This window comes from Myotis davidii, unplaced genomic scaffold (assembly GCF_000327345.1).
Source record: "Myotis davidii unplaced genomic scaffold, ASM32734v1 scaffold93, whole genome shotgun sequence".
Lineage (NCBI taxonomy): Eukaryota > Metazoa > Chordata > Mammalia > Chiroptera > Vespertilionidae > Myotis > Myotis davidii.
Window position 1 is genome coordinate 10,044,737 of NW_006292095.1, and position 10,468 is coordinate 10,055,204.

General features: G+C 41.2%; 1 pseudogene; it reads right to left on the reverse strand.

The window, feature by feature from the left end:
- Positions 1 to 996: 996 nt before the first annotated feature.
- LOC102771071 lies at positions 997 to 1,491 on the reverse strand (annotated as a pseudogene).
- Positions 1,492 to 10,468: the final 8,977 nt, after the last annotated feature.

The following is a 10,468-nucleotide window of genomic DNA, read 5'->3' on the forward strand; positions in this document are numbered from 1 at the left end:
GCCACAGCACCGCAGTGGGGCAGCCTGGGCCTCCCTCTCTTTTTTTTTTTTTAAGTAAGAGTAATGTTTACTCAGTGATACAGAACTGAGTACCATGAAGGGTTTACCAGGATGGAAATGCACCGCACACCACCCCTGCTACCCCCAACACCCAGAGACTACAGTACTTAGAAGTTACACGCAATGGCCATAACCGCTGAATACCTGATCATAACAAACCATAGCATATTTATACTGTATCACATCGAGTGATTATAGAAATCCATTTATATGTTGCTTGTATAAAAAATGTTTTGGTAAAAAATATTTTTTTAAAAAAAGAAAGTATAAAAAACATGTGCAGTTGAAAGCCCTGCCAGGACAGCCAGTCTGTAAACATTCAGTGAGTATGTGCTTTGGAAGGGCGCCCACACCTCATGCCCACAGCAACTCCAGCAGGTCCGGCGAGGGTGCACCTCGGCTGCCACTGCAGGCAGGACTGAGCTGGACGATGGTGGTGGGCACACCAGGGCCTGGCACTGTGCCCTTCCCCAGCCTTGCATCAAGGTCAGGGTCATGGTCAGGGATGGGGCAGGCATATAGCAGTTTCACTCTGAGTTCCATCCTCAGCCTAATTTTGGTTGCAACTCATGGCTTTTCCCGGCTGCTAAAGGTCCTTTGGTGGGTGCCCTGGCGGAGAGGCCGGAGAAGTGCCCACAACTGCCTGGTTGGGCATCTCTTCTGCCCAGAGCCTCTGTCCTGCCTCCTGCAAACCTGGCCCCAGGCAGAACAGGCCCCCCTTAGGACTACTTTGGTCTCAGTGCTTGGTCCTGGGTTTCATCAGCCTGTGTGTCTTCCCCTGGTGTGGCTGATCTGAGTTTCACAAAGAAGCCCAGCCAATGCTGGCTGTGCTGAGCCTCATTGAATAGTCTTTCATGCAGCAAGGAGGAGCGCTCTGGGACCCTCCTCCTCCTCCCTCTCCCCTCTCCTCCTCCTCTTCCTCCTCCCAGCCCAAGATCACTTCTCCAGCTGCTCCAGCAGTGGGTTGCCTTCTGAGTCGTGGTCTTAACGCTGTCGGTCCTGACGATGCAGGTGGGGCGATGCCAGCTGAGCATCAGGAAGAGCTGCCGCTGCTCCGGCTTCAGCTCCTCCATCTGGGTTTTCAGCTCCGCATTCATGAGCTCCAGCCGCTTCCGCTGCAGAAACTCTGTCCGCTCCCTCTTCTTTTCCAGCATCCGGCTGCCGCCACTTGCACTTTGTTCTTCTCCCGGCGCCTTTTCCTCCGCTCCTCTTCCTCCTCTAGCTCACTTTTCACAGGTGGAGGCCTCTTGCCCAGTTTCACCTCCAGGAAGTGCCAGGGGGTGATCATGGCCCCAAGGTTGCCAATGTCAGAGTATTTCAGCTCCTCTGCAGCCAGGGCGGAGCTGGGGAATCCAGTCAGGGGGCCGAGCCCTGGCAGAGAGACTGCAATCACGAAGGGCCTGGGATCTGCCCAGGCATCATAGCAGGAGGAGTGGCAGTCCAGCGCTTCCTGCAGGCTGTGGCAGCGGCCTGGGCCTCCCTCTTTGGGACCATCAAGGGGCAAGGCAGTCCCCCACCACACACACACACCACCACCACCAATGGCATGGCACCCGCCTTGGATGGCCTGGCTCCAGTGCGTGTCATAGCGTGGTCGTCCGGAAGGTCGTCTGGAAGGTGATTCTGCTGTTCAGTGGTTTTGGTCAGTTTGCATATTATGCTTTTATTCTTATAGATTATATGTATAGGGAGTCACAAAAAACGTATACACTCTTTGAATGATTATAAAGTCGGTGTTTACTAACATACAGCTCATTTTCAAAATTTACTAGTAAAAGAATCTACGGAAATGAATAATTTTTTGTCAATGCCTATTTTTAAACTGCTGATAACGCAAAGTGATGGAATCACAAACATCAAGAATCATTTTGTTTGGTACTTGGCGCCCTCAATTCATAAACTGTTGCAGGTTTTGTGCTGTAAACTTTATGTGTCCCCATGAAAAAGTCTAGTGGATAAATTTTCTTTGTTCAAAGTTTAGTCTGCCTTCACCCAATATTTCAAATCAGTTAAATCTGAGAAAGAGTGAAAATTAGGTGAGTAATCAGCTGTTAAAGTGTGTATACATTTTTGGGATACTTTGAATAATTATAAAGACAGTGCTTATACTTTAAATGCATTTTCAAACTTCCAGTAGCATTTTAGAATGAATTTCCTTTGTTCAAAGCTTAGTCTGGCTGAAAAAAAAAAAGAAAAAAGAAACATCAATTGAGCTATCAGCTGTTAAAGTGTGTACCAGTATATATGTTTTTGGGACATCCTATATATATGTCAGGAGATCTCAAAGTCATTCACATATCCTGGCATTTGATAGGGCACAGGATGTTGAATGTGTAGAAGGAGTAAGGAAAGACTTGCTTCCAACTCTAGACCTCAGGCCAGTGGAAATGCTACAATATTAAATGCTGGATTCATTAGGCTTGCACCTTATATAGCTAATTCAGAAATCTGGCTTTTAGAGTCATAGAATTACTAATTTATTAACAGTTTTATGTTAGCATTTGAAATATGCCTGTTCATTTAATGCAGCTTTGTGCAACATAAAACTACCTACCAATATAAATGTTCAAACAAAAAGCCCACAGTCACTGCCATAATTACAATAAAATGAATGAGGTCAAAATTAATTTCTACTCACTGAGCATAAATTGTTCATCAATCTGGACAAGTGGGAAGGCACTGGCTATTTCCCAGGCTGCACAGGCATCAGACGCGTTGTGAGTTACTGACCTGCAGCGGGGCCCTGCTCACCACCACGCTCGCCCTGCCACATGGGAGAGAAGGGAGTCCAGCTAGAAAGGCTCTGGGCTTGGCAGCTGCTGGCTCAGAGCATGATGCTGGTTGCAGAAGAAATGTGTTAGTGCAGCCCAAGTCCTTCCCTCTGCATGAGGACCCCCTTAGCCAACTCTACCCAGTGACCTCATCACCCTGCTGCCTGTATGGCTCCCTTGACATGTGGATGTTTGGGTTGTTATATTCCTGATGAGTGCTTAGATCATGGCTCCCAAACCCCCTCCCCTCACCTCGCCTTCTCCAAAGAGGAATCTATTAAGCAATTAAGGACAATTAATGAAAGCACACTAAAGGGCCACCATCAAGATGCTCAACCGAGATGATAGCCAAGGCAGAAAGAGATGAGAGAAGCTGGGCACAGGCCCCAACCCAGAGGCATCCTCTCTGTCAGACCCCTCCCCACACGGTTCAGATGCAGTATTTGTATCTTGGGTGTCGAAAATAACTCCTATAAATGCTATCTCCAATATAAATTAGGCCTCACCCTTACTTTTTTTCCCACAGAGATATAACACTTACTGGTATTGTAGCCTGCTGCTGCATAATGCGTTGTGTGTTTACATCTATAATAGCTTTTCCTCTCTAATCTCTAAGCTTCATGAAGGCAGAGTTTGTTTGTCTGTACTGTACTTTTAGCACAGGGCCTGGCACATAGTAGGTCCTCAGTATTTGCTGAGTAAATGGATGGATGTGTGAGGTTCTAAGGGATCCTTGCAGCACAGCCTTAGCGGGGCCTGTGAAGGGAAGTTCTGAGAGGCTATTTGAGGTACAGATGTGGTTGAGGAGCCCTTTCAGGGAGACAGCTTTCCTTCCCAGCAACAAGAGTGTCCAGGGTTAGGACCAGAGGAGATAAATTAGAGATCTAACTACCCAAGGATTTTCCCAGACTTGTGACGCATAAGGACTTAAAAGCAGAGATAGCTAAGTTTCTTTTCAGTTTGTATATCCCAGGACACAATACAGCGAAAGAGGCGAGGATTCAGGGTAGAAGCTCAAGTAAGGAATTAAGAAATTGCACTTGGTTGGAACATCCCCTGTGTATGTTAAGATCCTACATTTTGAGCATGGAATATAGGAGATTTGACTTATCCAACTAAGTTTATTTATTTATTTATTTATCATCCAAATAAAACAAGTTTCTTGAGGTCAGTAACTCTGTTTTACACTATAGGGCAGTGATGGCGAACCTATGGCACGCGTGTCAGAGGTGACACGCGCACTCATTTTTTTGGTTGATTTTTCTTTGTTAAGTGGCATTTAAATATATAAAATAAATATCAAAAATATAAGTCTTGAGGGGAAACTAAGATGGCGGCATAGGTCAACACCTCCGCCAGATTATTAGAAGCACCTGACAATTCAGGGGCTGCCTGCCACTGCCGTTCCCATGGAAACAGACATTGCATCTCAGAAACCTAGAGTGTGAGAGCTTAAACTAATCATTTCATCGCAAAAAGATTTAAAAAAATAATAATATCCTATCTTCTTCTCATAGTGTGGAAATGGTGATTAGGTTCATGGGCCCTGATCCCTTTTCCTGGGAGGAGGTTTTTGTTGAAATAGGGGTAGACTTACATCCTATTAAAACTTTTTCTGCACCTCTTCATTCCCAGCTACACCAATACCATTTCCCCACCCACACTTCAAAACTCAACAAGACCCCAGTCCAAGAGTTAAGGAGGAATTAGAATGTTAACACAGACAGCCTGATATGAACCATTTATTTTGTACCCTATACTATATGAACTGCTCAAAAGAGAAGCCTGGCACCTAATGTACAAGTCTTCATGTTGTTTGTGTTCATTAAATCAGAACTCTTTGGGAATGCTCATTTTTACACAACACATATAATTTCTCAGTATCTTTATGTGCTTCAACCAAGCCATTAAGATTATAGATAAAACTTTGATCAGGCCAAACATTGGGGCCTCCCTGAACTTAATGTACATTAAGAGGAGGAGAAGCCTGGCACCTGATGTACAAGTCTTCATGTTGTTGTGTTCGTTAAATCAGAGCTCTTTGGGGATGCTCACTTTTGCACAACACATATAATTTTCAGTATCTTTATGTGCTTCAACCAAGCCATTAAGATTAGAGATAAAACTCTGATCAGGCCAAACATTGGGGCCTCCCTGAACTTAATGTACAGTAAGAGTTTAATTGTACTTACTAGTTCCTGACTCTGTGCTTCTAAATAGAATACACTGGAGTTTATGGATAAAATATGGTTTATAGGCAAGCTTAACTAGCCAACATCTGCACTGCATAAAATGAAAGGCTTGCCATTTATTTCCATTAATGCCACTTGTATACGGAGTAAAATAAGTCATGCAGACCACCTGGCTGACCCTAATTTCATAGACTGAACAAGGGACAAATTGTAAATGTGTGTTTCAATCAAGGGAATAGAATTCTCTGGAATAAAGGTACTGCAAATCTAAGACTAAGGTTGCAGCATTCTTTTCTAAAATAAATATCAAAAATATAAGTCTTTGTTTTACTATGGTTGCAAATATCAAAAAATGTCTATATGTGACACGGCACCAGAGTTAAGTTAGGGTTTTTCAAAATGCTGACACGCCGAGCTCAAAAGGCTCACCATCACTGGACTATGGCTTCCACCTCTCTTTACTATTGAACCTCATTCAGGCAGCTATTGAATTGACAAATATTCTGTATAAAAAAAAGTGCTGCCCTAGCCAGTTTGGTTCAAAGGATAGAGCGTTGGCCCTGGACAGAAGGGTCCTGGGTTCAATTCTGGTCAAAGGCACGTACCTCGTTGCAGGCTCGATCCCCAGACCCTGGTCAAAGTAGTGTGGGAGGCACCCAATTGATGTGCCTCTCTCCCACTGATGTTTCTCTCTGTGTGTCCCTCCCTCTTCCTTCCACTCTCTCTCAAAAAAACAAAAAAATCTCTGAAACCGGTTTGGCTCAGTGGATAGAGCGTCGACCTGTGGACTGAAAGGTCCCAGGTTCGATTCCGGTCAAGGGCATGTACCTGGGTTGCGGGCACATCCCCAGTAGGAGATGTGCAGGAGGCAGCTGATCGATGTTTCTCTCTCATCGATGTTTCTAACTATCTCTCTCCCTTCCTCTCTGTAAAAAATCAATAAAATATATTTTAAAAAAATCAATGGAAAAATATCCTCGGGTAAGGAGTAATAACCTCAAAAAAAGTGCCTTTTTTAGTTTTCATTTTGCTAAATATTATTTACGTTCATATATATCCTTAACATATTGAACAGTTTGATTTACATTATAGTACATATTCTTTGCAATGAAGGAGAAATATCTAATTTCTATCCAACACTATAGAGTGTTGTTTCATAAAACATACAAATATATCCACTTAGGATATTATCAAATGTCAGATAAGTAGTTGGTGCTTTAAAAGCCTTAAAATTCTGGTCCCATTTCTCTATAAATATTTAAGAATATTTTAGTAATATTTGAAGAAATGGTTGGGGTTTTTATATGGGTTAGGAACACATTACTTCTTCATTTTGAAATATTTGCCATTCTTGAAAATTTTTTTTATTCAAGGAGCTCATATCTCATTATTTTCAATGAGGAAGTAATAATATGTTATTAAATAAATTATTTCTGTTCTTTATAATTTTTCTGTTTTACAGCACTCCCATATTAAATGAGTCCTTTAGAATTACAAAAATAATGTTCTTTAAATGTATAGTACAAAAGCTTTGAAATAATTTTCACTTATATTGTTGGCTGTACATATTGTTGGTGTTGTTATTCTGGAACTATTGTGTGTATGAGGTAAAGGAGTTGGAAATGTAAGTTTAACACATTTGTGTAAAAACTTTAGCCCTGAATTTGAATTTGGAGCATCACTATAAACTCTAGTTTAAACTCTAGTTTTGCTCATGAAATGACCTAGTAATAAGGAAAACCAGGGAAACCTGAGAACTTCTGGGGTCCACACTGGGGTCTCCAAATATTCCAAAAATTATTAGGAAAAGACACACAGTCATACACAGTTAAAATATATGAAAAGGAAATGTACAGATAAGAAAAGCCCACATAGCTAATAAACATGAAAAGATGCCCAACCTTAATGAGGAATGTATGAAAAGAATAACATTTAATACTCATTACTGAGGGGAAAAAATTCAATCTGACAATAAGAAAGGTTGGCAAAGGTATGGAGCAACACACTGCTGGTTTTGATTTAAAAATTTTAAAAACTTATTAAGACAAAAATTCACATATTCTACAATTCACCCATTTAAAGTGTAAAACTGAAGAGTTTTTAATATACTCACAGATTGTGTAACTATCACCACATTCAATTTTTGGACATTTTCATCACTTTAAAAAAAAACTCCATAACCTTTAGCTGTCACTCTCCCATCCTTCCAGCCTCCCCTTCTGACCCAACTACGCATCCACTTTGTCCCTGTGCATTTCCCTTTCTGGACATTTTATAGATGGAATCAAATATATGGAATTTTGTGACTGGCTTCATTGTGGTAAAGTGTATCAATATGTCATTGCTTTTTGTGACCAAATAATATTCCCTTTCATAGATATACCTCATTTTGTTTACCTAGACATCCATTGATGGATATTGGGGGGGAGGCCTCACCTTTTATATGATAAACTGGCTATTATGAATAATGCTGCTATAAACATGCACATACAAGTCTTGTATGAACACGTTTTTATTTCTCTTATGTACATATCTAGGAATGGAATTGGTAGGTCATATGGTAACTCTATGTTTAATCATTTGAGGAAGTGCCACACTGTATTGACAAAGATGCTGCACCATCTTACAATCCCACCAGCAAGGTATAAGAGTTCCAATTTATTGGCATCATTGCCAACACTTATTATCTGACTTACTGATTCCAGCCAAACAAAATCTACACAATTAATCTAGTTATTCATACCAATTAATCTAATTGGCTAATTAGATGCTATCCTATGTATCACCAGGACACAGTGAACCTAACTGAACTCTCTTGACAGGAAACAATTTCAGAATCAGAGAAGAAACATTCCCCTTTACCGATTACTAATAGGAAGAATGAGAAAAAACAAACCCTGCTACAAAGCTACCTCCAAGAGAAATAAACACACGCATGCATGCTCAGCTTGAATTTCTCCTGCATATTTGCAAACATGATTCACTATATCTATTGAGACAGACCAAACATTAGGGTAGCAAGCCACATGATCTTGGTCTTGTTAGTTGTCATTCATTTTGACCCGAAATTGGGACGTCTAATCCTGCTGCTGTCTAGGGCTCCTCCCCACACCTGCATAGAACATCCACTCCAGGAATTTCCATTTTCTTCTCATGAGTTTTTAATGCTCAGTAATAAAAAGTAGGTGTTCTCCTGACTGCATTCAGCAAGAGTCTGAAAGCTCGGGTGTGGGCAATCGCTGCACAGCCAGATGAAGCATTCAGGGGATTGTCACACATTTTGAAAAACACTCACAAGGGAATGTCCCATTTGCAGTTGAACTGTGACAAATAAATCCTTTTCTAAATGTCACAATCTTAGGCTTAATGGGGTGAAACACACGCAAAATGGATAGGGAAAGCAACCAGTTCTACCGCCCTCGGAGCCAATATCCGCCCCACCCCCAACAATTGAGGCATAAATAAATACTTTGCAAAGATTGTTTAGAAAGCTCAGATGCATACAGATAAAATGTGGCTCATCATGCAAAATGCTGTTTGGCAAACTTGCTGCTGGGTAACACAGCACAGCCAGAAATAGCTGTATGGTTGAATGATCAGTAATTCATCACCAAAAGACAGATCAAAAATTGCCCAGCCATATCGGATTCTAAATTTAACTACTAAAAGAACAAACCAAAGACCATAGCTTTTTAAAAAGACAGAGGGAAAGAAATGACAAAATTCGTTGTTTGCATGGCCCTTGATTTGGTGAGCTTGAGCAAATCCATCATTTCCAAAGAGGATACGTTGTAGTTGTTTATGTTTTTGTGACTGTAGGTAAAATTCATGGAAGAGTTGGCAAGAGATTCAAGAGAGAAAGAACCAAGCTCTCTGCCCTATGGATTTTGTATTCTGAAAACTACGTACCAACTGTGGTACAAATTAGGTGCTCGGTAACTAGGTCTCCCCACCCATTTATTTTTAACTTAAAGCCAGACATGGTCTGTCTGCTGCCACGTTCTCCCCCAACATCTCCTCCTCTGCCCTCTCTGCTTCAGCCACATTCACAGCCTGCTGGTAGCCAGGCAGGCAGCACACTCCCATCTCAGGGCCACTGCACTTACTCTGCTTGCAGAAACCATGTGGCTCCTCTCACCATTCAGATGTCTTTTCTCGGAGAGGCACCCCTCAACAGCCCCTCTAAGAAATCAATGCCCTCCCACCCACCAAATTACTCAATCTCTTTATCCTACTTTATCCCTAGCCACCCTTATCACTCTCCATACTATACGGCTTCTTTTTTATATTGAACACCCCCACCGTAATGTGAGTTTCATGTGGGCAGAGACTTGGATTTGCTAACTGAAAGTCTTTGAAAACTAAATATCTGGCACAAACATTAGTTGAATGATTGCAATAACTATGTAGGATGTCAAGGGACTACTAGACTTATCAGGGGCATCACTTCCTTAAGTTATAGAAATGTCCAACCTCTATGCTGTATACCTGAAGCTCATACAATATTGAATGTCAACTGCAATTGGGGGGGGAAATGTTAAACATTACTTGAATGAATGAGTGGGTAAATCTTTCTGTATCTCTATATTTCAGGGGCACTCTATAAACTGCATGAAGTTAGATTGCATTTTTTAATCCAACCAGAGAATCTCTTCCTATTGATAGCATATTTAATAGTGAACATTTGTGAGATTATCAATAAAATTGGATTGATTTTACCATCTTATTTTTAACTGTGTAATTTATTTGTTTTTCTTTTTATCTTTTCCTAAATTTGGGGGTAGATTGAAATTTTTATTTCCTCCCCCCATTTATTTGAATGTTAAAGTCCCTAGTTTATTTTTTTCTTTCTAAATTAATTTGTTCTGTTTTTCTACAGATTACAAGAGCAATACATGACTATTTTATTATTGAATATATGATACAACACAAAGACGTGACCCCCAGTTTCCCAACCCCTGGTGTATATGCCCTGGATAATGCCCTCCTGAGTATGAGCAGAACCTGTGAATATGATTCAATAATAACTTGTTGGATTTGGTTGCATTAAATGGCAAAGGTAATGGGATAGTCACTCTGGTGATTATGTGACATTATATGAGTCCGTCTTAGCGGTCTGAAAAAAAAAATCATCCAGCCAGCTCAGAGAAATAAACTGCCATGTTGTAAAAGGGCTAGGACCTGAGAAAATCCTCTAGGAGCTAAGAGTAAACTCCGGCAGACATCCAGCAAGAAAGGGGGACTTCAGTTGTACAACCACAAACAACTACATTCTGCCAATTATCTGAATATGCTTGGAAGAAAAGCCCAAGCTCCAGCTGAGAATGCAGCTGGGTGACACTTTGATTTTGGCCTTGCGAAATTGAGCAGAGAACCCAGATATACCATGCCCACACTTCTGATCTATAAAATGAATCTATAGAACAAATAGATGGGTCTTGTTTT